The sequence below is a fragment of the Lepisosteus oculatus genome, chromosome 15 (assembly GCF_040954835.1).
Source record: "Lepisosteus oculatus isolate fLepOcu1 chromosome 15, fLepOcu1.hap2, whole genome shotgun sequence".
Lineage (NCBI taxonomy): Eukaryota > Metazoa > Chordata > Actinopteri > Semionotiformes > Lepisosteidae > Lepisosteus > Lepisosteus oculatus.
In genome coordinates, this window is record NC_090710.1 from 17,941,777 (window position 1) to 17,969,238 (window position 27,462).

Genomic DNA, 27,462 nt, shown 5'->3' on the forward strand with positions numbered 1-27,462 from the left:
AACTGTCAATAAGCAAAAAGCCAAGTTCTTAAGTGGATATATGTGACATGAAAATGTACTGTATACTGATGCAGAAGTATGTAGATTTACTACAAATATTTTTTTTTCTATTGAAAACAACTCAAGTATTGAAACGTGTTTTTGGGGGCATATGGTCTATACTCTAAAACAAATATGAAGAACATGAGCATTTCTTTTACATGATTGTCCTCATTCTTTACAGTCTAGTACATTATGGCAACTGGGAATTTTGTTGTTTTTTAAAAGAGGTACATATCCTCTGCGTTACTGTTTTCTTTTTTGTAATTTGCCATCTCCTTCTGAACTTTCCAAACTACCCATAGACAATTGACAGCTTCCTTCCTCATACTTCCTGCAGAAGAAGGAAAATCCTAAACCCTAATGTTATTCTCAAACAGAGTTAAAATCCTTTCCTAACCTGAACCTTCTCAGCAAGAGGAGGCAAAAGGCAGCTGGCCCTCTTGCTCCCAACAGAATACAGCCACCCATCCATCCATTTTCTATCCAATTTAGCCAATACAGGGTTGTGGGGAAGGTGGAGCCTATTCCGGTAAGGATACACCTTGGATGGGACACCCGTCAGGGGCACACATAGACAAAAACACACACACACTCACACCACAGCCAATTCTCCCACAAGCAAATTAACCGACCAGTATGTGTTTGGCCTGCAGGAGGAAACTGGAGCCCCAGGGGGAGCCCACACAACTTGCAGCAAACAGAGATTCACCCCCTACAGTTGAATTCTTGTGAAGGTGTGCTGTTGTGCGTGTGTGTGCCCTGAAAATGCAAATGCATGCTGCACTCCTGGAGATGTCAAGTTATTAATATCACTAAAAGAGTTGTTGTGACTAAGATTAAATTCAGTGGTACCACTGCGTCCAGCGATCTAAGGATCTCATTCAGCCATTTCTTGATAGATGTCAGGGTATTAACTTCAACAACAAGCCTGCACAGCTTGTTCCAGACTACCCTTTGGGTAGACGAGACATCCTGATCTCACTCGCAAATACACTTATTTGTGCCGTCAGGTTCATGTTTCACTGTTCATGCTGAAGAAGTCTTGTTGACCTGTTGGGTTGACCTCAAAGTGCCCTTCTGGTTTACTAAAGGGATACCGTGAATACTTAGATAGGGTTCCCTTATAGTCTTCTGTGTTTGAGACTAAAGTGACTCAGTTCCATCAGCTTATCAGTGTAGGACATTCCCTGAAGCGCTTAAGTATCTAGTTGCAGACTGGTTACAGAACAACAATATATTTTCTGTAATGTAGTGAAGAGACACTTATACACACACATACAGACACTACAAGATGAATATTTTAATTTTAAAAATAATTTAAATATGTGTGAGTTTGTTCAGAGGTCTATACATTGCTTTTCCCAGGAAACACGGTCTTCTCTGTTACGCAAGACAGTAACTTAACTAATATATAGGAACCACTAGATCTGACCTCAGTCGTCAAGACAGTTAACAAAAGAAGACAAAAAATGGAAGGAAAAGGAAGAGTAGTACTGATGGCATGGCATGGCAAGGAACAGGGTCTGTCTCTGTGTGTGTTGGTTTTTCTGTGGGAGCCCACAGGCATGACTTAACAAAGTCCAGTGTGAATTACATCATTGTGCAGTGCTCTGACAGCCTGTGCCAGCTTGAACGACCCTTAAGGACTCCATTGGGCACTGACTGACTGAGGCACCACATGGACAAAGGGAGCAGATGTCTATTAACACCCTCACGTCTCTGAGCAGTTGCACCAAAGTGTTAGAGCTAATGTCAGTGCCCAATCATCAGCACAAAGGCAACGCGTGGAGAATTCTGCCCCAGGCTCGCTTTTTACATTTTGAATTAAACAAGTCCTCTTTTCCTTTTCCTTTTTTTTTTTTCCCGCAGCTTCATCCAGCCACAGAGTGCTGTGCCAGATGTCATCGGGATTTTGAAAATACATTTTGTGTCTCAGCTGTGTCCGAAACCTATTTTCATCCCAGAGTGGCCGAGGCCAAAGGAAATGAGAGTCAGCGCTTGCCAGCTTCAGCTGCATCACTTGATTTTCCTCTCAGTTCTGGATGTGGAGAAAACAAAGCCAAGAAACATCAACCTAGAAACAAAATGTAGCGCCAAGGAGCAAACTCACCACACAACATCAGACCACCCTTTTGACGGATGAAGTTAACAACGAATCCATCATTATTTAATTCTTCCCATTATTATTATTGTTGTTGTTGTTGTTGTTGTTGTTGTTGTTGTTGTTGTCCTGCCTGTCACTAATACTAACAATCATTCCACGAATGTGGCTCCTGTTACTGCTACACAGGCTTTGACAAACAAAAGTGTCTCCGTTTATGGAAAACGGATTTAGGCACGTTTTGCTTAACTAACTTAGAGTACTCTGAACAAGCTACTGTACAACAATAGAGGAAACACACGCAGCATATGTGTCTAAATACGGTGTGTTTAGATTTTCAGAAGAGTTTCGACAAAATTCCTCAGTAAAGATTCATTCTCATATTACAAGCTCTAGGCATTTGAGAAAATAGGAAATTGGGGAAAGGAAAGTTTACAGTTTAAGAACTGGTAATGAATAGAAAGATATGAGTACAGAAATGCTCAAATTGGGCAATGCAGTGGAATACCACAAATCTTCATATTTTTTATCAATCATCTAGAATCTTGTAAACTTGCCAAATCTATTACAAATATTACAAAGTTCAAGAATAGACAAGCACTTGGCGGATTTTTTTTATGGGTTGTAAGGATATGTAATTAGTGGAATGTTTAGCACTTTATTTGTACTAGATAGTTTCCCAAGAAGTACTGACCAGTACTATAGCATCTATAATTCATATACTGAAAGAATCACAAAGGCAGAACTACTGAAACATCGCTGTATTACCATAATTCTGAAGTGAAGAAAACTTTTTGTTTGAAACCCTGAAGCTAGCGATTTTAAGGATTACAGAGAAAAGCACAAAGAGCAAAAAGTTCTTTCACAAGCAAATCAAAATGTGAATAAGCATCTAGAATTTTAGGAATCACACCTGATTTCTCATTGCTGTTGCATGAGATGAGCCAAGATAGAATCTGTTCCAATGCACGTGGCCACGTATGTAAGAACAATGCCTGCCTCTCATCTCCTTCACTAATCCTGTCCTCCAAGAATGCCTTCCCTCTGCAGTGCGAGACCTGAGAGGCTTGTTAACTTGCACAGGAAGCAGTCCTTTCATTCCCGGAATCCCAGAGGGCTCTTTTTTTTTACCAACTCGCTTGGCCAACAGCGTCTAGCAGACAGGATTTTGAATCGTGTGGTCATCTGTGCTGCTCTCTGGCTCAGATCTGGCTGTTCAGTGTGTTGTACCCCTGGCAAAAGAAGAGGGAGTGCCAGGGGCCCCAATCACTAGCATCACATTGCCAACAAAGACGTGCGTTGGCGCTGTCTGGCTTGAGCATGTAATGAACTCATCAGCCAGATGGAAAAACTCCGCGAGACAGCTTTACAGGAATAGCAGTGGGTGCCATGTAGCACCAAGGGAGATGGTTCCAGATGCAGCTGGCATCTGCACTCATTCAAGTCACTAACTAACTAATCGTGCTGTACCACTATAGGGTATCTCTATGCAAGAGTGCTCTTTGTCATTTGTTTAGTGGTTAATCCAATTCTGGATACAATGCTTCCTCGACCATTGCTCACTCCTACATGCTAAAATTCTTGGTACAGTTTAGAAGTGCTGCTTCTGCCACTGGTTTGCACCAGTGAGTGCTATAGCCGTCATCTACTGCAGCTCGTCAGAAGATTCCCTTATGAAGCGGATATACACTGTTTCTTTGCAGGTGAAACGGACACATGGAGGGCGGATCAAGCTAGCAAACTGCTTAAAAAGAGCATTGCAACTATACACCATTATTAAAGGTCTTCTTAAATTTGGCAGATTTTTATAACATGGAGAGCTATAGCACAGGCTGAATTTGGAGTCCAACCATTATTGAACTTTGATGGCCACAAAAAAATATTTTTCGTATTCCTTTCCAACTGTGGTCGTACTTCTTATGTAAAACACATTGCCAACCAGAAATAGTGGCAGGCGTGCACTTTTTAAATTTGAATGACAAATACTTTGATGTATATTAAAGACTTCTGAATGGTTTGTAGAAGTTAATTTATTAATTCAACACACTCGGTATTAACAGTGTCGCGATTGTAATCCCTCCTTCTGAAGGGCGCTCCGGCTCTTTCACATTTTACCTGATCTCCTGCACCAGCCTCCTGTTCCAGTATCCCCTTTAAGAGCCAGATGCTCCCACTATTCCAGGCACAGCTATGGAACATGGACGTCCAGAAGCCCGCCTACCAGCGAATGCAGGTGAGGCTCAGTGGCATACAGTAGGCATCACAACGGCGTCCTGACCAGCTGGGTCCGGGGCTTGGAGCGCCTGGCCCCATTACCCTTCTTTATTCCCTAACCCTTCGCCGGATCCCGCTCAGGCTTTTAACTCTGTCTAATTGATGTCAAGGATGGACCACCCGGCTCAGCACACTTGCCTCCATAAGGATTTCTTTATGATCACCTTTCGGACATGTTTGCCTGGACCACGCCCCCTCGAGCACAGAGCACCTTCGTCACGCTCCCCTGTTCGTCTACCAGCCCAGATCCACGTCTGTTCACTCCCTTCCGGATTGTGCTGCCCGCATAGGGTCCTGCAAGACGCTTCGTGACAAACAGTTTTCAAGCTATAATGTCAACAGAAATGGAATTTTATTTTGAATGCAAAGAGACCACGTCTCCCACTCTGGACAGCACACAATCCTGGACATCTATGGGTACTGCGAAGGATTTCAGTATCTTTTCTCAGGGCCCCTCCTGTATTTAGACCAAAGGGATAGTGAAAACACATCAAAGCTGAAAACTCCTATAAATGCTGCAATGATAAGATACCTCACAAGGACAAATATATACAAAAATTAATTTATTTGGTTAATTAAATTTAGATTGATGGATAAAGAGATAGATCAATAAAAAGACACACAAACAATATTGGTGAAATAGGAAGATGTTTGAATGGGAAAATATCAAACTATATTTACACTAGGAACTCTACTTACTCTATTCTTGCATAATTCCAAAAAGGAGGGAGAAATTCCATTCCTGTAGTCCTTACTCTATATTCTTCCCACAAAAACATTGTAATATATATTGTTGTGCATAATAGGCTGGGCAATTACAGAGACATTGCAGTTCTATAATTGACAGAGACCACAGTTCATCTGCACATCTTTATGTATGGTATTGTGCCACAGAAGACCCCTGCTGGGGTTCCAGATGGCCACAAGGGTGAGTACAAGCAAATTCTCACATGGGACAATAGACACAGGGACTTCCATCTTCTGTTTAATGCCAGCAGTGTCAAGTCTATACTCATCTCCAAAAGAAAAAGAGAATACAAGAAACCTATACTGTAGTAAACAGGCTTATGTATCATAGAACTAAAATGTTACAAAACACACACTGAATTTGTAATATTAACAATTAAATATCTGCTGTTTTCCTAAATATTAAAACTGACAGCTTAAATTAGAAGTCCCTTTCACAAAGAATTGACATTAAACCTTAAACTCTCTTGACAAAAAGGTAAAAATAGTCTGAGCTATTATGATCTTTGATATGTATTCTATATGTTCAGGCATTTTTGCTGATTTTGCTTTGCGATATGCGTAGTTCCCTGTTTTGTTTTTTATCCATTCTTTTTCTAGCCACTTTATTCAACACAGAGCCATAGCCTATCCTGGCGAGCAGTTGGTGTAAGGCAAGATATACCCAGGACGAGAGGCCAGTCCATCAGAGGGCACACACATGCACACACTCACACCAGGGTCCTTTTTCCCAGAAGCCTATTAACCTACCAGCATATTTTAGGATTGTGGCAGACCACCTGGATATCTAGAGGAAACCCATGTGAACATGGGAAAAAAACATAAACTCAACACAGATAGTATCCAGGTCTAGAATTGAACTCAGGGCCCCAGTGCTACAGAGCAGCCATGCTAACTACTGAGCCACAATAGCACCATGCCTGTACTGTCTATCATTAATAAACATGTTTATATATGTAGCCTGAACAGAATCTGATAAATTAATGGAATTGCTTTTTAGGACATTCTTCATTCCCCAGTGTAACAATACAAACATTCCATTAGCTTCATTTGTTCTGAGGTTACATTTTAAAGCTTTTTTGCTTTATAGCAAAGTTTTCTGCACTTTATTCATTGTCTATTATCTTCTAAGACAAAATAAATCATTCATAAAACTGAATTCATGTATAAAAATGCATTTCCTTTCACTCTAATACCTTCTTACCGATTTGTCAACCTTAAGTTTTGAATTTTAGAAAGTGGAATAGCCTAAAGTAAGTTAGAAGAATTTAAAGTTAAAGAGTTAAAGAAGTTAAACATGCGTCAACCCACTGGGCTGTTTCAACATGTCAAGGTAAATAAATGCTTTTGTTTGAGCTATAAGGGATTTGTTCTGGGTTTCTGAAGTCCAGCATGTCTTTTGACAAGGTGAAAAATATGCCCCATTCCAGCACGTTTCACTAATGTTATATGTGAAAGAGGTCAGTAAATGCTCCAGCAGGTTTTAACTGTGACAAGCTGCTTGGGAGCAGGTAGCACAGAAGCTGAAGTATAAAGAAAAGGTAAGACTTGAAAACCTAAAGTTTAAGAGGAAAAGTTCATCAAAATCAATTATTTTGTCGTAAAAGGCACTGTACTCCTTCAGGTCCATAAGCATCCCATATATAAGGAAAGCTCTTTCATTTGGAAGGGATTAGGATGAAAAAGGACCATTGGAACTGTGGATCTATGCTTTGCTTAGTACAAGATAACAACACATCCACCACTGCAAATTCCCATCATTCATTACAAGCTTTTTCGAAAAAGTAGAAAGAATTGGTTAAGTGAGGAAATTACCAAGATACACAATGAAAGACAAGAGAAATGCCTGGAAGATCATCCAGTAACAATACCCTTATTATAGCTCACCATTGTGTTCCATTGTGCTCTCCTATTCGTTGAGGTAAACAGCATCCATGTTTCCCAGTGTTTGGAACACAGCAGCTTGGAAGAATTGATTGGGATTGATTTTTCATTTGGGAAAGCTAAGCAATACAATAAACCCTCTTTTCTTCCACCTTCACTTGGGGTTTTGTTTATGGGAAAGTGCCAATGCAGGTGTACAATATCAACAACTGCATTTCTTTTATGTGTATGATATGAAGGAAAATAGACATTAAAGTGGATATAATCTGTGAATTTGTGTATCCCATACGACTTTATGTCATTTAATTAAAATGATATTTTGTTAATAGTGAATTATTATAATCATTATTATTGTTACTGCTGCTGCTACTTCAATAACTATCGCCAACATCATTAATCTCTGAATGAAATTAAGCATTTCATTGCACTTGTACCTATGACAAACTGATCTGAATTAATCTCTTCTGTTGTGGAAAACCAATAATCTTCCTGGTTCTGAATAATTCGCCTACAAAAGGGGAAATACCGACATTCAAAGGTAAGGAAGTATTAATATTCTCTTTTTCACACAGCTATAGCAGGTAAGAATTATGTCTGACTCCCAAAGACACCTAGTAAGTAACAGCTATTGTGTAACACTTTCATTCTGCAGCTGTGAATTGTGAAATAGTGACAAGAGAGCATTATAATAGACATTTGTGGATCTTTTAACCCCAAGTAAGTAAGAACCAATGAATAACAATCACAAGTATTTTCTGTACAAATGAAAATACTACTTTCAATCACAATAAACCTGAATAAGGCCAATGAGAAAAGAACATAAAAATAGTTACAAATGTGAAGAAACCATTCTTCTCATCTGACTTGGTTAGTAGTTAGTAGTAAATTTATCCAGCGGTTCTTGGCCAAAGTATTACAGTATGTTCAACAACATGGCTGAGCAGCTCATTCATACTCCCACACTCTTTGGGTAAAGAAATACTTCATTGATCTCAGTCATAAGGCCTTTGGTGATCCATTCTTGGTGAATTTTATTGGAGATTTAGCCTTCAGAAGAGAGCATCTGCTTTTTAAATTTCTTTAGCATACAAATACCGTGGTGATCCTGCCTGAATCCGGTGGCTACATTTCCTGTTACGGCTGAAAGGCTGATTGGAATGAAAGCAGTCAGGGCCAAAAGCAGCTTTGTTTCTAGCACAAGATCGGAGGGTGTGCTGCTGGCCATAAGGCGTGACCTGCAATCATCTCATTGTTTTAATCAGCTCTTCAGTCCGCTCATTCCAGTTTCTGGTCACTGCTTGCAAGCTGGGCTTTACACTATGATGCTACCCTGAAAGAAGCCAGGTTCCAGTCACTGATGCCTACAGGATCACTGATGCATGCAGGACCTCTGGAGCTTCTCCCACCACAGTTGAGAACTCTTATTCCTGCAGCATCTCCTAGGAATTACCAGCTATTCATAGAAACTGGCTGCCTTCAGCCCTCAAGGAATGACTGACGTCATCACCACCTAGAAACACACCCCTGGATCTTTTTGTGTAAAAGAGGATGAGGATCCTTTCAGATAAGAAACCATGGAGCCAGACTTCAGTGTAAGAAACAAAATGACTGACAGGCGAAACACTAACAGGTGTTCATGAATGAAAAACCATAAAACCCTTCTCCTAAAATAGTCTTCAATACATCCATGCTCTGTCCTGAAAACAATGTCTAGCGTGAAATAATATGAAATTTCACCAATTCGTTTATACGTGATAATGTCTGATCATACGCCAGTGAGAGGAATGTTTAGGAAATGTGTAAAAAATGAAAAATGTGAACGTTTCAGCCTGTGATTGTTGCTCCATTGGGAATGGACTTCAATAAGTGATTTCTGTGAGAGGTGTACATACCATGCTAGTATAAACTGACTATGTAAAAAGGATGACTATGTAAAAAAGGAGAAAGAAGTCACAATAGGAGCAACAGAGATAGTGTCTTTATGTATAAAATACAAAGGTCTCTGTGTACATTTCCAGTGTTTGTGAAAGAGCATGATGCAGGACAGGGTTTCCTGGAGGTGGCCCACATGAGCCCAGCTTGAAATCTGCTGCTCTAGCTAAAAATGATTCAACAGCTTTTGTTGAGGGCTCAATTAGGTCAGAGATTTTCCACCAGTTGTCTGTCCAGGGGGTCTGCAGAAACAATGGCAAAGATTGAATTCCAAGTCTAGCAGTGTGCAAAACCAGCACTCTCGTGCTGTGAGTCTGGTCTAACCCAGTTTGGAACCCCAAAATCATTTTAATGTAATTCTGGCCAATCTGGAGTTGACAAATGCTTTTTTATTTCTGGGCTCATAGCGACAACTGTACCAGCAGGGAAGAAGAATCAGGTAGAAGAGCAGACAGGCTCCTCTGTACTGGCCACCCATCTTTTCACGCACTAAAAACTCTATATCACTGATAGAAGAAGAAGTGCCTCCCTCAGACAAGCCCAGGAAATAGTGAAAGGGCAGAGGGAGCAATAACTAATCCCAACTCTTCCCCCACAAGCACTCAGGCAACTGTTCACGTTCACCTAGTGACAACACCTCGATGTCTTGATCGTGGAGACATTCTGTTTCTAATATTGAAACAAAGTGGAAGAATAATTTTTACTCATCACAGGAGTCATATTTATCTGGTTTCCGAATTGCCTTTGTTGAAAGAGATTTCTTGAAAATATGCTCCCAAACTGAGGATATTGCAAACCCCAGACTGAAATGACTTAGAGCTTTGCTTGGACCACACAGACCAGCTGAGGGAATCTGTGATTCAGAGCACACCTTCCTGTAGTTTTCTTCATTACATTTTCTCCTGTGAACCCTGACAGACATAGCTATAGCTAACCTCTACATTTTAAAAAAGACTTGGCCTCAAGGCAGGGGTCTGAAATGCTGGGCCTAGAGAACCACAGCCATCCTGTTTTCATTCCACCTGAACTCTAAATGGCTTCCTTGGACAAATGATTTGGTTAATTGGTCCAAATTTATGCATTACACATCTCAACTCATTGCTTGTTACATAACCTTTCCATTAGAGCCTTCCATCTCCGATCAGATGAGTGCAGACAGAACATCTTTAGATTTCATTTTTAAACTGCTTTTTTGGAATTGATTTTACAGTGGAAAATAGAGGCGTAATGGCACTTCAACGTTCTTTCTATTTTTCAGGAATTAGCTTAATCGTTGTGTTCTCTTAGCACAATGGTCTTTAAAGCATTCACTTGCCTTTCAAAACCCGTATCCCAACTGATCTTCAGAAACATTTGGATTTGTACTTGAGCCGCTCATCAGAGGAAGCAAGAGAGGTAATGCCCCTTAAAACATTTCTCTAAAGGACATACCGTTTAATGCTTCTAAGTAATTAATGTCCTTGCAATTTATTCTGGGCACACAGCACACAAAGCCAGAAGTGGCTCGACATTTAGCAAGAGCTGTCATTCGCTGCTCTCACATACTTTAGCTCTTTAACTAATCAGATTGTTTCATGCTGTAAGTTACTAACAAAGCTAATTACAATTCTAAAAACATTGTAGAAAAAAAAACTCTTAACAATTGGCAGAAGCAGTATTCCCAATCTGGTTATTGTGTCTTGTCTGACACACTTTTGTTAGAAAAATTGGTTAAAAAATGTTGGAGTCTGCCTGCTAACTGCTGCAAGAATGTTCCCAGCTCTACATTGTCAATAAGGTCCAATGGTGGCGACACTCACAGCATAGTGAATTTACCTGTGTCATGGCTGTTCAATAAAATGGCAGTGTACCTGCTACAGAAAACATTTTGTTATTTACCTAATAATGACTTTATGAATATGTTGCAGTTGCAGTTGTGAGTTCCTGGAAAAACAAACTTCAAGAAAAACAAGCAATAAAAGCAAAAGTGGCCTTCTGTTTGTGGTGGAGATCGGCTGGTCAATTTGGGTTACCAGTCACCAGTGAATCTGTAGACTGGCTCAAGGGTGGATATCTCTCTTCAAACAAATGGCCAGTGCTACATAAAAGAAATATTGCAGCTCAAGAGATCTTCCAATGAATTACATGCGTCTTGAAATTGGTTATTCTTCACAGATGAAAAAACAAGCCATTTTGTTTCATTTTTATGAGTCATAATTCCAATCCAGTATGGTTTAATAGCTTTTAGACACATGACTCAACGGCATTCAGAAATTGTGCGTTTTTCTTTAAAATACATTTTGAACTTCTGAAACCAAAAGAAAGTCGATTCACATAGTGCGTACAATTATAGAATTTGGAGGCTTCTTAAATGAAAACAAAGTGAATCATGAAAGTACAGGCACATTGTTAGGTATATTGCTACCTTTCAAATTAAAACAAATCATAGCACAAAGTGAAATACAAATGACATTAAATGCCTTGGTCTGACATTGATTATGTTTTGTTGTGTACCAAAGGACATTAAACTACAGAAACAGTCTGTTCAATTGTTTTCCTGTTCTATATCACAGTCTTAAACACTACTTTCAGATTTTTATGCTTTTCCCAAACAAGCAGTATGAGGATTTTTATCTCTGAATGGTTTTTGAGTTTTAGAAATCTAAACGTTGTTCCTCAGGAAAACAAATGTCACACTGGATCGAGAGTTTAGTACATTTGGAGCAGATTCATCACATAAACATTTATCAAACTGCTGTTGCAGTCCATCAGCACAGTGCATCTGCCTGCTCGTTTGCATCCTTCCCCTTTGCCAGGCTTTGTAAGGCCCTCCTGCTGTATGGGCCAGCTGGCCATCATACACGGTGTACAGCTCGCCATTGTGCTCAATTCCGATAGTACACCCATTGACCCCCAGGTTCGAATATTCTCAGGACAAACAATATCCAGTCAGACTCACAGGGGATTTCTTTATGTTGCCATATGCTATTTTATTTTTATTTACTTTGAATTTTGTGGAGAGCAGGAGATTAATTTAAAATTCAGAAGCGAGAAGAACAAAAAAGATGGATGGGTGGATTTATATCAGAATTATTCAGTGGAAGATAAAAAAGATTGATATTAAATTGTCATATGAGAATTAAATGGACTCACTAAATGTGAGCCATAATGAATTATAGTTCTCTCGAATACAGAGAAATGTACATCCAAAACTATGACGATGTCTCTGGATGATACAATTTCCAATGAGGATATCATTGCACTTCTGTTGTTGAGGTTGAAAAGCTGACTGGTTTGAGGTTTGGGAAAAGTGCTTATATCTTCTCGGGAGTCTCTAAACCAGGAGTCCACTCCTCAAAGTCCTTCTGTCATCTCAAGTCATAATTTCACCTAACCTGATAATAGCAATATTGAACTCATTATGAGGATGTTTCAATAAAGAAAGTCTCATGACCTCTCATAGCTGAAAATGAGCTAAGAGTTTGAATATGAAAGAGTTCTGTAATAATTCATTACAAGCACACAGGAGCATGCAATAGCATCCTCACAAGGCAATCATTTAAATAGAAATGTATTTCAAACTAACAGAAGGCACCTCAGAAGTAGCACTCATTTGCAGACCTTCTCCTATTCTGGAGTGAGGTGGCTGGCACTGTGCAAACGTGAACAAACCCTGAAGCATGCGATTTGATTTTCGATATGATGGACAGAGGTGTACAGACTTTATGTCATGTCCCAGAAACAGTTCTTGGCCACGGTAGATTGACACAAATTTCTGTTATGCTGGAATTGTGCATTGGTGTCACAGTCAGATACATGCCTAAACATGTTTGCAGACTATGAGGAGAAGAGCTGTGCACCTTAGATTTATTACTGCTTACGCCTGTAGCTGTGTATGAATGAAGGCATTACCATGGGAGCTCGTTATCTTATTAATTAAAACTCCCATGTACTTACTTAATTAAACCAATATAACCCTATGCTCAGATTTGAACTTGCTGATACTTAAAGAGACATGTATAGGCTGACAGCCTGGAGCTGTGCATCTCTGATACGAAGGATATCAGGATGCTTTTGTAGGAGACAAGAGTGTTTCACATCTGTAGACAGCCAAGGAAGGTAACAGATATAGCAGAGATATAGCAGAGATGTCACTGTTCTCTGTGATGTGTCTGTTCTACTGGGTGCAGTGTTCCCCCCAGAAAAGCCACACACAACTCCTTTGCCTGTTGTGAACTCTGTGAGCCACACATGTGCGATGGTCTGGAAGGGTTGAGACACAGATTCCCTGCAGGTTTCACCTTTACATCAGCTCGACTGGTTTATGAGTCCCTTCACTGTGCGAGTCAGGTAGGAACAAACATCACTTGGGTGCTTCATTTGTCCGCAGTCCAATGTATTGTAGGGTCAAGATTTGTGAGGCTTGTGTTTGAAGAGTGGTGTTACAAGAATAAAACAAGGATTCAATTGTGTGCGAGTGACAGTTGGAGAGAATAGAAAGAGTGACTAAGAGTGAAAGAAGATCCATACTTTAAACTCCCCATTTATAATTGGGATTAAATATGTTTTCCCAGTTGAAAAGAAATAAAGCCTGTTACAAGAAAGCAGTTTTAAGGGATTTAAATGTCACAATATTTTACTCAGTGTGAAAAGAAGGGATTGAGTGAACTCTGGGAATCTCGCTTTTTGGGACTGAAACAGATGATGAAGTACAGACTGTAAGCCAGTGTGCAATAAAGTAACACTTCAATTCAGCAAGTACAGTACCTAATTTTTCCCCCTGACATAATGATAGTTTCCCTGCAAACTTCCTCACATCACCAGTATTTATTAAACACTAGTAAAGAAATCTGCATGAGAGTGCACATCTCGTCCCTGAAAACTGACAGGGCTGTAACACACATTACTTTTGCAGACTCACACGAAAAAGGAAACATTTGAATCCTAGTTGCGAAATAAAGCATATGTCACAATATTAAAATATGCAAATCCACTGAAATAGATTTTTCTCATTTTCTAATATTCCGGCATGCACTGCCAAATCGATAAAAAGGCATCTACTCACTAATGCATATCCTGCAAAGCTTACTCTACCATCTCCCGGGCTTTGGAGTAGAACATATTTCAGTATAAATATGGATTTATTTTCTAATTTGCAGAGATAGGAGAGCAATACAGGTGCACTACAGGTGAATTTGTGCACTACGGATAATATAAGGGGGGCCACAGCCATAGACTACAGGAAACACGGCATTATCTGGTTTATTAATTAAGCAACTGCCTATTTCTATGGCATTGTCAGTACAGAAGGCACATTTAGAATAAGCCCATGTGCAATTAACATGTTTGTACCAACATTTTAAGCCTGCTCTGCCTACGTCTTGTCACAAATAACAGAAGGACAGTCTGGCACGTGCGGGACACCCTGCCAATAAAGACGTTCTGTTAGGACTCCCCAGGTAAGCATCTCAGGTCTGTTGCACATGGCCTTTAAATTGATTTTGGATCACTGTGTGCACAGTCACTGAAAGCTAGCTCCAGATTGGATCCCCTCCAAAATGACAATGTTGTGCTGGGAATAGCTTGATGCAGAAAGCCAGATATAGTGTGATTTAGTTAGGTGGGACTTAGAGAATAAGTGCAATTGGACCTACTGTACTATAAATTATGGATTATTTTAATTTGCATATGTTCCATTTTCAAATTCCTTATTGGATGTCTGCAAAGAGGCATCAGAAGTGATAATACATCTCTCTTGCTCATCTAGACAAGGTTAAATGTGCAGATGCTTCATGCTTTTGAAGGTTTATAATGCCAAAGCTATAACGCATATGCTAGCAGATTTAACCAGGCATACTAAAAGGATCATGTGAAGCACGTTCCCAGATTTAAGAGTTTTTGCCCTATGGGAGGCCCTTCTCATGCAATTAGTATTGCAGTTTTTATTGTAACCTTACAGAGCTGTCAGGTGTGTCAGTTTGCCTGCAGACGTGCCTACAAACAGAACATTTCTCTTCAGCATTTCACAACATTTGTGAAGCCGATTTATAGTAGTGAATAAAATGGTTTCCCGTCCCCCTAGTGGTAACATTTATGAACATCCGCAGACTCCTTTCACAGTGGCACGTTAAGCAAATGAAAAAACATGGATATTTTTTAAGATAAATGGATATGTACAAATAGACAAAGGTATGGATAGATATAGCGAGAAAATTCTGAAAACGCCATAAAAACATGCAATAATTTGAAAGAACACCTGTTTATGAATCTCATATGTGACAAAAGATCTCATAAACTCTGTAACTCTACTGTACATACCACCTCAGTCAAAGCAGGAATGCACTTATTTATTGTGTGTACGAAATCAGCAATCTCAGTTCATGGAATTACAGCCCATTCTGGCACATATTCTGCACAAGGGAGTCCCAGTAACCAGACACTGTTGCTCACATTAGTTCATAACATAACTCACACATGCTCCAAGACGTCAGTGTCCATTGAGTGGCCAGATCCCAGCAGAGCTGATGCCCTCTTTCTGGCACAGGGCAGCTGAAGGATCACAGCTGGTGACTGAGTATGTGCAGATTGCATCCTCAGCCAACAGACATATTTGCATCTTTGTGTTATTTAAGCTCTAGAACTCCGAACGCATCATATCAGAGAGTAGATTTCTTAATGTTTCCTTATTTTTGTTTTTCCATACAATAGAAATCTGTCACTTTTCCTGTTAACCATCTGCTTGCCAAGCTGTCAATGAGTTAGCATATCCAGCCTATTAAAACAGACTGATGACATGCAGCTCAGTGGGCTTGTGCCAAACAAGGTGAAAAAGCCCTTACCCTTGAACAGTTGGATCTTGTTTCCCCTCATATGCCTTTCTGCAAATGTCTGACATGAAGATCAGTCAGCTTTATTACCAACTGATCCTTTACCTGAAAAAGTACATTGATGCCTGTTTCTGAACTGTTTTTTTTTTCTGTAATAATAGGAACTAAGACTTCAAGTTATGACTGCTGATGCTTAAGTACAGTATGTGTCACACAGAAATTGGAATTCAAGCAGTTAGGATTTTTTTATTTGAAAAGTAATCCATTTAGAATATAATTTATAAGAATTACCAATCATTTATTTGTATTTAGTTGGGCAGCACAGTGGTGCAGTGAATTTGCTGGTCTCCTTGGAGGGTTAACTGTATGGAGTTTGCATGTTCTCCCTAGGTTTTCTCCATAGTCCTAAGACATACTAGTAGGTTATTTGGCTATTGGCAAAACTGGCACAGTGGTTTGCGTGTGTGCATGTATTTGTGTGCTCTCTGATGGACTAGGGTCCTGTTTATCCCATCTGTATTGGATAAAGCAGTTAGAAAATTGATAAATTGTTTATTGCATTGACTTCTTTTTCTCTATATGTGTCCATAATGTTAACCACTCTCCAGGTGACCAGCTACCTTATACAGACAAGCACTCAAACCATTGCAATGACAGACCAGTTTTGGTTGAGTTGGAACTCACTGGGCCAATATAAACACTATGCTTTAAATGACCGTACCTTAATTGTTGTGTTTGTATATAATAAGGTGAGTTAATGTGTGTATATATGTAGGCCTACATTTACACATACAGTACCCTTCAACAATGGTGTGACAGTAAAGTAAAAGCTTATATTTTTCCATTACTGTAAAGCAATTTGTACTTGTCAACATGATGTTAATACAAAATATACAGTAAGTACAATACATTATACATTTAATTTTAGGCTAATTTCATGCATAAATTTCATTATATTAAAACAAAACAAATTTTTTGTTCAACCCAGTGGTTTGGCGTAACTGTAAGTATCGGGACAAATTCACTTAAAATGGAATTCTGATTGTTAAAGTCAGTATTTGGTTAGATATCCCTTTGAGGCAATCATTACATGGAATCTGTGATGTAATCACCTCACCAAAGTCTTTGTGCCATCATTCTGAAATCTTTACGTGAACTTTGCTGTGTGAGATTTCTTCGATAGTTGGGAGTGTTCTGATTTCAAGTTTTTCTTCAGCGTGTAAAATGCTGCTCATTTGGATTTTAAATCAGAGACTAACGTGGACAGTCTTAAGATTTTTCTCCTTTCTTCCCCTGATGAAATCCTTGATGGCTTTGGTTGTGTTTTGAGCAGTTGTCATGCTGCAAGATGAAGCGACATCTATTAGGTACTATTAAACATTTTCTTTTACATAAGCAGACAGGATGTTGCTGTAAACGTCAGAACTCACTATGCTGAGATCAATAGTTACCTCATCCATAGAAATGAGGGAGCCAGCTCCGGCGGTGGCCATGTATCGTTGGCGTTCTTCCGTTTTCAGGGTCTGTTAAAAGACCATCACCAGGCTTTGAATGTACCCTATGACGAATCCGTTTCTGTTGGTACTAACATCTCTTAAAAATGAAACCCTGACAATTGTTAAATACACTAAGCCGCCTTTAGCGGAACATCAAAGCTGCTGAGTGTGCTGCATCATCAATCCCTCAAGCGTAGCTCACAGTTGAAGCTGATCATTAATCCAAGAGCCTGTTTAACTCGCATTGTAGTTTCTCAATTTGGCCCAGAGTGGATTTCTCTGTGGTTAATTCGCGCTAGACAAATGTTGTGTACAAAAATCCGAAATATTATATTTGAAATTAAAATAAGAAAAAAAAACCCAGGCAGTGGAGAAACTTTGACTAGTGAGCTAGCGTCATATGTTTGACCGTTATTTACTGGAGGAAGGATAGTTGAAATGATACAAATAATACGACGCATTTTAGCTCATACGTAGATACAGATGTGGAGACCTATAGTAAAATTATGTAATGCACAGCAGACTTTGAAAATTCATTTTTGGAAAAGAAAACGGACAATCTATGAGACTTCATTAGGCTACAACTAATATTTTATCAGTTCTCCCGCTGTGAAACTTAATGACTTTGACTCCTTCTTGAATATTATTAGCGTTGTTGCATCCTTTCCATTCTACTTTTTAAACTTTTGCACGAGTTCAGATTCGAAAGAAATTGTCATCTCAAACGAAATTGTTTAATGTAAACATCATTGATTTTTGTGGCTTTCAGTTGAGTCGCTAGTTAATGACACGCAAGGGTCTCGCAAGGCTTTTTTTAACCCTGCTGATTTACCTGTTTGCGGTTCTATTCCTCTATTATTTTCTAAATTTGATATCAGTTCCTTCTGTTTTCTTTCTTAGGCGTGTTGAGATTGCGCTCTCCAAAAAGAGGTGCTCGTAAAAATGGAGAAGAAAGTAGGATTTTCTCAGTGCGCAGTAGGAGATCTGCGGCTGAGCTTTAGCCTTGTTTCAATCCCTTGTTACTCTCCTGACGCCACATAGAGGAAGAGCGGATCGGTGTCAATAAATTGCTGCAATTAAGAAACGATTATATATTATTTTTCTTATTTCCACACTCCTGAACCGTGAAATTATGAATGCGGCTTTTGAAGTGTTTTTCCTATGTTGCGTCATAAATTCTCTGCTTTCGACATGCTGTAAAATAAAAAAAAAACGTTGAACTTGAAAATCGTCGTAATTTCAGATAAATCGCACTTTCTGAATCGGATATTTATATTTTATAACATAACTAAGGGAAGGTTCATATAAACAAGAGAAGGCAATTCGGTACACCTAGCAATTGGTTGCCAGTTGAAGCAAGATGTTCATTGTGTCCAGCACTAATGATGATGAGTACTGCCCATTTGATTGATATTATTCTGAGAAGAAAACTGGAAAATAAACTGCACTTACGTGTTTCTGTTCCTGCTTTTGACTCTGCAATGTCTCGACATAAGCCTTTACTCATGAAGGACTTGATGCAAGGTCGCTGTTATCCACACTTTTTAAAAGAATATCGATTAACATAAAAAGATATATTTCGAATTGATGAGCGTCGGAGAGTTTAAGGGTTATATGTGTGCTGTGCATGTCTAGACCATTCTTTCTTAACTTCAGGGTTTCAAGAAAATGATGGTGATCCCATCTTGGCGAGATACTGGTTCAGCTTGTTCCGTGGACTACTGCAATAAGCAATAAGCGGACTCTCAAGGCACTCTTCAACTCTGCGGCCAGTCCGAATCCCCACCTATTGCTGCGCCGCAGGAGGTATCTTACACTGGGCACAGGTGAGACCGGGCTGAGCTGAGTGGTCCTTTCGCACCACTCTCTAAATCTTGGGCTTTCACATGTAGTCTCAAGCCTTGATCCCAACCACCAGCTCCCACTCAACAACTTTCCCTTTTTTAATTCTCACGGCCTCGCAGTTCCGCTTTTCAGCTGCTCTGTGTTTTGCGTACCAACCAGAGGTTTAACCTTTTTCTCGCCTTTCGCTTCTTAATTCCCCCGCCTTCACAGCTTAGGCGGCTACCAATTGTAACACTCCAGAATGGTGGTCTTTTAAAAGAAAGGCGATGTGAGAAAGTTACTTCCTGCTGTAGTCCTAAGAGTAACGTTAGCAAATTGGGCACAGAATTCAATGATGTTTTCTTCGCGGCGACAATGAAACAATGGAGTTTAATGTTTGAAGTTTAAAATGTATATTGTAGCTGTATATGAAGCGTAATAGTGGTATCCTAGGCCTAAGTCAATTAAGGTTTTACTCAATTAAACAGTGCCCTCACTGATCAGTCGGGCAGCGTCGAAACGATAATATTGGTGTTATTCGTATTATTATCATGAACATGTCCGTGTTTTCTATGGGAAGTGGGAATACGATGAAATGTTCTGGATTGAGGAAAGTCTCACACTGTGACAGATGTCAGACCCAATTAAGAGACTATCTGTGTCCAGCCCTTTCTACCCAATAGGATTTCTCATTAAATACCAATTTATTAAAAAAATCCATCCCCTTCACAGTCCTTATCAGTTACACCATCTCTGGGCTCACTCCATTGGTGCCGAGAGGGAGGGGTGGGGGAAACAAGGGTGGAAGAGAGAGAGACAATACGATTCCACAAAATTATTCCGGTGCACCGTCACTCCAGCATCGCTTAATAAGGAGCATCATTTTAATCTCCTGTCTCATACCTTCTACAAACCGAGCTCGACAGCACAGGAGGGATTTTTTTTCCGTTTCTACTGCAGAGGTGCCTTTGGTTCCGCGTCGTTGATGACTATTTTTCGCCAGAAGACGGGAAGAAATCTCGGCACTTTCCCCAGACCTTATCAGCACAGCCATCTCTATTGTTTGGGGTCACAAGACAAGAGCCACCACTTGGGCAAGATTGTTATCTTCAAACACAGAGTCAGTTGCAGCTTTCAGATTAGAGGAGACCCCCTTTGTTACATGTCAAAAATATTTAGGAACACATACGTGCATTCAGAATAAAATCAACAGTTCGGGTTTAAGATAAAGCAATATTACCGTTTTAGGCCTTAAATTGTAGTTTTAATTTTGCAGCGATTGACGAAAGGCGATGCCCAGGATGGGAGATGATGTTTTATTGTAACAGAAACCAAAGCAAGTCCTTCTGCTGATTTTCAACCCTGTTGTGGGAATACCCTTACAGAGAAACATCAAGGACCTACAATTTTAAAAGTTGTTCAAAAGTGTAAGAAGGTAAGTTCAATGTATTCAGCAATTGCAGCAGAATGTAATGTCTTTAATGACGAAATTTGTTGGAGATTTCTTTTAAGTTATATATTGTCTTTATGTCAGTGACAAACTGCTAAATAATTGCGTAAAATATATCCTGAAAAAGTTAAACAAAATAGAATGTTTGATGACGCCCTCAGATGTAATTCCTTTGGCATTAAACTTTGATTTATAATTTTAGAATCCAGATATATAATCGGGTGTAATTGTTAGCTACATCGCCTTAAGTCGTGATAGCCAGGTTTCTTTGTTTTCGCACTATTGCTCAGTGCAACAGATTGATCTCGGGCATGTCTTTTGTATTTTCTAGTCGCATATTTTCGTGATGAGAGCTGTGGTGTCAGACTGGGAGCCTGCTAGATTTGTTCATCTCACGTGTGACAGATGGTGGCATTATCAGTATGCATTCATTATTTAGTATTTTATGGGTTTCTGAAAATAATAAAAGCCACTATTCCATAGGGGTATTTATAGTGACATATCACTACGTCTAAATTTAGTTGGATTCCATAAAACACTTTTTGCAGTGCAAAAGTAAATATCCTTAGCCTATCGCTTTATCTACGCATTCGGTTATTTTGCTTCTTTTGACTTGTTTGGCGTGAAAAACCCGAGAGTTTTTAAAGCTATTTTTTTTTTCGTTTTCTGTATAAACTGAGAGGTCGGTTGCTGTGTTCGCAAAGTACATTTTCGCATTTGAAACATCCCTCTCACGTCGCTCTCCCTCGTATTTTTCATTTGCTAAATTACATTAAAGTAGTGATGTTGACATTTCTATTCAAACCTGTTCTAGCATGATGTTAGTAAATATTGGCTTTACCAATAGCTGTTGTGTTGCCGAAAGGAGTATGGGTATAAAATGCTTAATTGAAAAATGCATTACATGTTATGTCATCCAATAATAATCTAAAACACATTTTTCATAATTTGTTAATCTAAATATCAATTTTCTTAAATAAAAGAAATACGTGTAGCTTGTTATCAACGCGAGTATTAACAGTTGCAAATCTAAATTTACGTAGCCTTTGTGTGATATTATGATATCATATGATTGCATTGATCTGGGCCCTGAGTTCGAGAACACTTCCACTGTCTTATTGAACGAATTTGACGCTATGTTTCAGTCTCTGGGCTGATATTGCCTATCCGCATCAGTTTATAAGATAGGCCTATATGAAACAGACATCTGCTATTCCAGTTGTTTCACAATAAAGGAAGCACGTCATAAATTGCAATATGAGCTGCCAGGCGCATGTGAGCCTTGGGCTGTATTCAATAAAATGTTTTTTTTTTCCTTTCAGTTATTCTTTCTCACTATAAAGCAAAAGAAAACTGAAGATGATGCTGAGCCCTGACCAACCCGACTCCGACCATCCGTGGGCTCAGTCCGATGCTGAATCGGTACTAAACGATATGAAAGTCGGGTGCGTTTCCGACGAGCCCGGAGAAGGGGACGGAAAGACTAGAGCGCTGGCCCCCCAAACCTTAAGCCGGGAGGAGAAGCGCAGGAGGCGGCGAGCGACAGCAAAGTACCGCTCGGCACACGCCACAAGAGAGAGGATCCGGGTCGAAGCTTTTAACGTGGCTTTTGCTGAACTGAGAAAGTTACTCCCCACACTGCCCCCGGATAAGAAGCTGTCCAAGATTGAAATTCTAAGGTTAGCAATTTGCTACATCTCTTATCTGAACCATGTACTGGACGTTTAGTGACTTTATGAATTTTACTTTTGAAAAAGCGGAATACGAAGAAGAAAGAAAAATCAAAGTACATTTGGCTCCCGCGGGATGGAAATGTGGAAGAAAAGAACAACTTCACCGGTATTGTAACTTCAGTATTTTCGTTTAAGAAACAGCGGCAGTGTTTACAGAGAAATTAGAAAGGAAGGCGCGCTGCTGTTGTCGACTCCAAGCCCAAATTCTCCGGCAAAGCAAAAGCAGAATTTCCCAGTATATGAAAAAGAACCGATACCTGTAAACACAATCTGTTGTTAAACTAGCGAAACAAGAATGCAATAATTTAGGGGATACGAAAGATCTCTAGACAGGGTCTTGGATACATTCTTTCACAAATTCATCTAGAACTTGTCCCAGATATTTGTAACGTTTTTGACTTTAGTTACGAAAAGTCCATTCGGAGTGGTAAATTTCAAAAGATGGACACGATTTAGACGAAAGAGGGGAAATAGCTGCTTAATAATATGTAGTTACGATTTCCTAAAAGAGGAAAAATAAATGAAAATATTTAAGTGCCACTTCTTCTTAAAATACATCAGAATTGTGACCTTAATATTTATTTATTATCTTTGCTTCTAGATTTATATTATTTATTTATATTGCTGTTTTTATTTTATTTTTTTACAGTCCGTGTCTTTTGTATGACCCGTTGTTTACATTTAAATGTGTATGTATAATTATCTATATTTTAGTCTGTGTTTTTGGAGTATAAAAGTGATATTTTTGCTCTCCTATTGCACTTGTCAGTGGTTATTTTTATGTTGAAAGTATGTTGTAAATTGAATCGTATGTCAATGTTTTTTTGGGGTTTTCATCTGTCCATGGCAACGATAAGCACTTCTATCTGGGTAGAACCCTTAGATAACTTGTTGATATCAACATTGTTTAAACGTAGCTTTTTTTCTGAAAAACGTCTTAAGGGGATGGCTGCTTGGAATTTAATATTACACAAAACTCATTGGTCCCAAAAGGCAATAAAAATGAAGTCTTTCTCCATTCACAATTGTCATGCACAAGACTGAGATTTGGATCTTATGAGTCCGACAAACACGGCTGGAGCTTTCAGTTCAGTTTTGAAAGTCTTGGGATATAGCTCCCTCGACCAAGGTTAAATTCCAGGTTGCCTTTCCTTTGCTGCGACCAAAAATAGGAATTTTCGATTAAGTCTGTGGGTTGTTTTTTTAGTTTGTTTTTAATTACGTGTGAGTGTCTCTGCTGTGAACCTCTTTAATACAATAACTGATTTTATAGTGAGGAAAAACGACATATCTGCTATCCAAAGATTTTTGTCTTTCAGGGTTTTTATCGTGTCTTCGTTGCTTTATAGCACATATTTTGTAGTGAAGTAGCTATAATAAGCTGGTTTCTAACGAACACAGTTTTTCATATCTTAATGGTGAGCTGTTTTGAAAATAAATATCTAAAAAAGTAATTGTCTGTTTTTTGTATTAATTTCTGTATCTTAATAAGCTATCGTCCTTTTACAGTTACTACAGAGAGATGGTCTAATCCACACATGGCATGCAGGGAAGACAAAATATACAATTCGCTCTTCAGTCAATCTGACAGTTTTAAGAGGTTACAGCCTCATTCATTCGTTTTAGAAATACAGGCAAAATCTTAATTCACTTATGACAGTTTAATTAAAACAAATTATTTGTGATTCAGTGCTTAGAGTATCCTTTCTCTGATTCCTTTTCCTTATTGTTGTTGTTGTTGTTGTTGTTGTTGTTGTTGTTGTCAATTGTATCATATACTGTAGTTTTGAGACAACTATGAAACACGTGCTTTCAGATACTTTTAGATTTATATTTTAAACAAGCTGTACTGCAATACCAATCTCGCAGATTAAAGAGTTAAATCGAGTCCAGGGCTGCGTCCTATAGCCAGATCTGTGGAACTACTTTAATTCAATTTTGTAACTTTAGTTTACTGGATTTACAGTCGTTAAAAATACTAAATTCAAATACTGTATAACTGAATTTTTTTCCTATGATAGGTGTCTTACACGGCAATGGATTTATGAAAAAAGATATAGGTTTTCCGGTTATTGACGGCTGTTTTTTTAAATGGGATGCGTTTCATCTCGTTTAAATAATTACAAAGGGTGTGAAAATCAAGTACTCAGAAGTTATTCCGGCGCGTACGGGTGAATATCTTTTTGTCGAAAGGCATGGAAATGATGGTCACTGTGAATGAGTGATTTCGGTATGCGTGTGTCTGCTACTCTTCCCCTTTGGATGAAACGTGCTCTCCCCAGAGAGGGGGCAGGTGTTACTCCAGACGAGCCAAGACAACCACATTACTGGCCGTCTGTCACCTCCCGTGGGAAAAAAAAAAGAGAAGGAAATTTATAAGCAAGAATGGCAGTCGTGCAATATTACCGAGTATAACAGGGAAAAGGCTGGACCTGAAGTAACACGTCCCTGTGACCATTTAAAATATAAAATTAATTTACCGAAGCTGGAACTCTCTGGTTGCCTGCGCAATTACTGTACGTATTCGAAAGCCAACGAAGGTCCCTTATGTTTCCAGTGCACAACAAAGAGGAATGATTAAAGTTTAAATCACAATAAACCGTCCTTAAATAAACGTCCTTAGCCCATAAATATGTTTCTATCGCAAACAAGTCGTCGTTTGTTTACCCTGAAGCGACAGTAACACATTTTGGAAAGAGATGTTTGACAGCCATGTATGTAGAAAATTAAGATTGTGTTAAAACAAGTTCTGCTGACCTGTTACTATCCGTGAGATGAAAGGGAGAAGTTCCATACAGAACCACTACACCAAAAACCCTACTACTAAATCTCCAGAATGTTGAGGCCTCTGTCATAATAATTTGCAATAATAATGGTTACTCTTAATCGGGCTGTATGCTAATAATAATGGACGACCTCTCTTATTTGGTTGTAAATAGATGATTTGTTCGAGTGTCTCACCCAAGCGTTTTTTTTTTGTTTGTTTTCAGGTTTCCAGGAAATCAACTTCAAAATCGTTGCTTGACAGTTTGTCCCAGATATGCGACAGTCTTGTAGCTTCCTGTTGTGTCCTTGCATAACATAACAACAACAGTAAAGATGATGATGACGACGTTTTTATTTAGGAATACTTTCTAATCAATTTAAAGTGCGTATGTATTGTTTCTGTTGAATATAAAGAAGGCTATTGAGTTAATTTTCTCAAGACCCTTCACGATTTTACTCAAGTCTCTCTTTTACTGCCTCTGCTAGAAACAGAAGATAGCCAGTTCCTTTAACCTGTGTGTGACACTGAGAATGTTTTTCTTGTTTGTATTGCAACCGCGTTCCATTCACGGCGAGAACCAAATCAAGTACGTTTTAACTACTGCATTGAATAAACGTCAGATTGCATCTCCCGGTTCGCACTCCTCAGTCTTCGTCGTACAGTATCTAGTAACTAATCTAATGTCAACTAATCACTTTCCCAAACTGTCTAGTTCTGGACAGAGGATGTGTCAACATAAACTCTTATGTTTCTTACGGAAGTTTCCTCCTCAAGTTTAACACCCTAAATGTACAGAAGAGATTTTTTTTCTATTGTTCTTGTTTTCATTTCATTTCATCGTTGGCGTTTATTTCTTTTACGATTATTCATGCTCCTTTTCACTATATGTTCGGTTTTTATTTTTAAATGAGCCACGTGCAGTGCGAACACATGACTTCTACAGAAAGTTAAACATTGTCCTCAAAACCGTCTATCTTGATTAAGAGGATTCAGACTAGTGTGGTAATATGGACAGGATTTCAAATCAATGACAAGAGCTACCTCCAGTTTACGGTATCTGTGATGTTCGTGTTGGATTGTGACGGTTTTTGTATAACACTTGCGTTGGAATAGCTGGAAAATATTTTACTTGTGGTGGTTTGAGGGGCTGAAGAGAGATACCGTTCTTTTAATTAAGACATTGTTAATTAATAACGTCTACTTTATATATGATGTAAAATAGCAACACAGGGCCGTCTGTTCAACATTCCTCATTCAGTGCTATGCCATTTTTCAGTTTTGTACTCCACATGACCTAAATCCATACATACTCCTACTGATTTTCCAAAACATGCCATCAGAGTTCTCTCTTGGTAGATTTATATCTAACCCATGGTTCATACAACGCTGACAAAAGTTTACTCTGGAACAAAAATCTTCAAATGGCATACCTAATTTGTTTTTAAATGTAAATAATCTGTATGTAAATCTCCTCTCATATCAACATACTTTAAAACAGATTTTCCTTTCATTTAAGTGTGGTCTTGCCCCCTGTCATATAAATGACAAAATACGTGTCGGCCTATTTGACTCTCGGAGTAACAAGCATATATAAGTTGAGGTCAAACTCACCCTTCGTGTGAAACGAAGGAGGCACTGCGCCCACTGCCCGATGCTGCACATATGTACCCGTTCAAAGCACTCTAGCAATGCTTATGTTGGGAATCTCCCAGAGAAAACCGGAGTGGCACAACGTTGGTGATACAGTACACGCATTGTGACTTCGCTTTCCTATAGACAGTGGGAAGAAGATAGCCTACGTAAAAAAATCAATAAATCAATCCATTTGCCAGTGGTAAATTTAACACACCGCCCTCTTCAAGAGTAACGCCCATTAATTTTGCAGATACACCACTTAAATATTTTAAGAAGAGTAATTAATCCAACGCCACAATCCTCAAGAAAAAATTACGTGTTCGTTGCAGTTTCAGTTTAGAAAAATAATCTCAGAATGAATCATAAAAATAAGATGCACTTATTGTAAATATTAAACCTTCGGGTTAGGCATTTATATTACTGACCGCTGGTTAGTTTTGGACTCCTAATAATTGGAATGAGTGTTTCCCTACTAATTCATCTCAGCAGCGAAAAGGTAACATACCCATCTGGTCCCGTTTCATGATTGAAGTGATTTGAAAAACATTTAATCATTCGAGGTCTCGGGTATCCAATTGCCATTACTTAATTATTCTTTTGCTGTTATGCATCACATTATTTTTTGCAAAATCAACTTGACATTTCGGAGCTAATTTGAATGTATTTTATTAAGCAGAAACTGCGTTTTCTCGCTTGGGTATGGGGCTGCTTTCTCCAATGCGAAGACAAAACGTGCACAGAAACACTCCGTTTAACGCTCCTATCTGGGTC

General features: G+C 39.0%; 1 protein-coding gene, 1 long non-coding RNA gene and 1 other non-coding gene across 5 annotated transcripts in view; 2 read left to right on the forward strand and 1 right to left on the reverse strand.

The window, feature by feature from the left end:
* Window positions 1-16,782: 16,782 nt before the first annotated feature.
* Window positions 16,783-26,751, reverse strand: LOC107079458 (uncharacterized). Its single transcript, XR_001480406.2, has 3 exons — window positions 26,668-26,751; window positions 17,238-17,309; window positions 16,783-17,127 (listed from the first exon to the last, which is right to left on the reverse strand). It is a non-coding gene; the product is annotated as an uncharacterized lncRNA (long non-coding RNA).
* On the forward strand, window positions 19,881-21,970 carry LOC102690092 (nescient helix loop helix 2). The gene is made up of 3 exons (XR_011181620.1): window positions 19,881-20,541; window positions 20,888-20,976; window positions 21,879-21,970. It is a non-coding gene; the product is annotated as a nescient helix loop helix 2 (transcript).
* Window positions 22,144-27,462, forward strand: part of vangl1 (VANGL planar cell polarity protein 1) — a 93,163-nt gene continuing 87,844 nt past the window's right edge. The window contains exons 1-2 of one of the 3 annotated variants that reach the window (XM_015363863.2): window positions 22,144-22,235; window positions 22,314-22,395. The gene's annotated coding sequence lies outside the window, so the exon portion shown is untranslated. Of the gene's footprint in view, window positions 22,236-22,279; window positions 22,396-27,462 lie in introns of those variants that run through there. The other 2 variants (XM_015363862.2, XM_069178806.1) reach the window with 2 other exon arrangements.